We start from the raw sequence: 2702 nt of genomic DNA on the forward strand, positions 1-2702 counted from the left end.
CAAACAACACACGAAAAACAGAATCCGTCAAAAACAGAACAGTCTGTAGCAATCTGTATCAAACGTATACTTCTGTAACTCAAAAAATCCTACCAAATTAGGAAGACATAACTAATTTTTATATTTATCTACTTCAGTTGGAATTGGTATTTTATCGCTCCCTGGTTAAAATTTATTGTTATTCTCGTGAGCGCATACTTTCTGTTTTTTCAGCAAGATCAAACAACAATCATCCAAGAAGATCCTAAAGGCTTTACTTGGCACAAACACTAATTAAAGCATAAAAACACAATCATAACATAGGATAGATGAATTATTTATTACTAAATAGGAACAAAACACAAGAAACAAAAATAAAATTGTGTTGCCTCCCAACAAGCGCTATCGTTTAACGCCCCTAGCTAGGCATGAAACCAAGAATAGATCTAGGTATTGTCATCTTTGGTAGGCAATTATTCAATTGAACACTTATAACCCTTAGGAATTTTCTTCTTTTATTAAATATCAAACTCCTAGTCAATAAATCAAGAAATTCATTTGTTTCAAAAGATTCCTTAATGATAGTGAAAACGTTGGGATGAATACTTATTGATTTGAGATCCGCATTTTCCTTACTAGAAGATTCACCCTTATTTTTAGTAACATACATAAACTTGGCAACTTTGGTCATAGGAGGGTTTGAAGTGTTTCTTATGGTAGAAAAGGCAGACCCTAAGTTGGTAATAATATCCTCAAGTTTATCAATTCTAGTGGAATCTTGATCTATCTTTTCATTAACTATGGGTTCTTTCTGTCGTAAAATTTTCAGAGTAACTCCTACCTTAGATCCATATTGAGTAATTTGATTGTGGATCTTTTTATACAAATTCTTGATCAACTCTACCGTGGCAACTTTATTTTTGATAATTTCAAGCCTTTGCATCACATGTTCCAAAGTTGAAATAGTTCCATTAAGCAAAAGAGGTGGTGGGCCAAACAGATCTAACATAGCATTATAAGAATCAAAAGTGTGGCTACCCAAAAAAATTCCTCCGGTAATGGTATCAAGAATATATCTATTCCAAGGAGTTATGCCGACATAAAAATTGCGAAGAAGAACGGAAGTATATTGCTTCCTAGTGGATCTATTTTGAGCATTGCAAATTCTTTGCCAAGCATATTTTAGATTTTCTCCCTCCCTTTGTTTAAAATTAAGAACTTCATGATCATGAGCACTAACAATGATAGGAGGACTAGCCATAACAGCAAAATAAACGATTTAACACACGGACACGCGAGAAGCAAGCAAAAAGAGGCGAACGAAAAAAGGAGGGCGAATAAAACGGCAAAGGTGAAGTGGGGAGAGGAAAACGAGAGGCAAATGACAAATAATGTAATGTGAAGGAGAAGAGTTTTTGATGGGTACTTGGTATGTCCTGACTTGTGCATAGATCTCCCCGGCAATGGCGCTAGAAATCCACACGTTGGTGGGAGATCAAATCTTGACTTGACTTGGTGTAAGCCTCCCCGGCAACGGCGCCAGAAATCCTTATTGCTACCTCTTGAGCATGCGTTGGTTTTCCCTTGAAGAGGAAAGGGTGATGCAGCAAAGTAGCGTAAGTATTTCCCATAGTTTTTGAGAACCAAGGCATCAATCCAGTAGGAGAGTACACGCAAATCCCTCGTACCTGCATAGACAATCAAGAACCTTCCAACCAACGCGATAAAGGGGTTGTCAGTCCCTTCACGGCCACTTGCAAAAGTGAGATTTGATAAAGATAATAAGATAAATATTTTTGGTATTTTTGTTGTATAGATTGAAAAGTAAATATTGCAAAATAAACGGCGACGGAAATAGCTAGTTGATGGGAGAATAATATGATGGAAAATAGACCCGGCGGCCATTGGTTTCACTATTGGCTTCTCTCAAGATAGCATAATCTACGGTGGGTGAACAAATTACCGTCGAGCAATTGATAGAAAAGCACATAGTTATGAGAATATCTAGGCATGATCATGTATATAGGAATCACGTCCGTGACAAGTAGACCGAAACAATTCTGCATCTACTTCTATTACTCCACACATCGACCGCTATCCAGCATGCATCTAGAGTATTAAGTTCATAAGAACAGAGTAACGCCTTAGGCAAGATGACATGATGTAGAGGGATAAACTCAAGAAATATGATATAAACCCCATATTTTTATCCTGGATGGCAACAATACAATACATGTCGTTTCCCTTTCTGTCACTGGGATCGAGCACCGCAAGATTGAACCCAAAGCTAAGCACTTCTCCCATTGCAAGAAAGATCAATCTAGCATGCCAAACCAAACTGATAATTTGAAGAGACTTGCAAAGATATGTAAATCATGCATATAGAATTTAGAGAGGAATCAAATATTGTTCATAGATAATCTTGATTATAAATCCACAATTCATTGGATCTCGACAAACACACCGCAAAAAGAATTACATCAAATAGAGCTCCAAGAGAATCGAGGAGAACTTTGTATTGAGATCCAAAGAGAGAGAATAAGCCATCTAGCTAATAACTATGGACCCGAAGGTCTGTGGTAAACTACTCACACATCATCGGAGAGGCTATGGTGTTCATGTAGAAGCCCTCCGTGATCGATTCTCCCTCCGGTGGAGTGCCGAAAAAGCCCCAAGATGGGATCTCACAGGTATAGAAGGTTGCGCTGGTGGAAATAGGGTTT

This window comes from Triticum urartu, chromosome 6A (assembly GCF_056163025.1).
Source record: "Triticum urartu cultivar PI428250 chromosome 6A, HENAU_Tu73, whole genome shotgun sequence".
Lineage (NCBI taxonomy): Eukaryota > Viridiplantae > Streptophyta > Magnoliopsida > Poales > Poaceae > Triticum > Triticum urartu.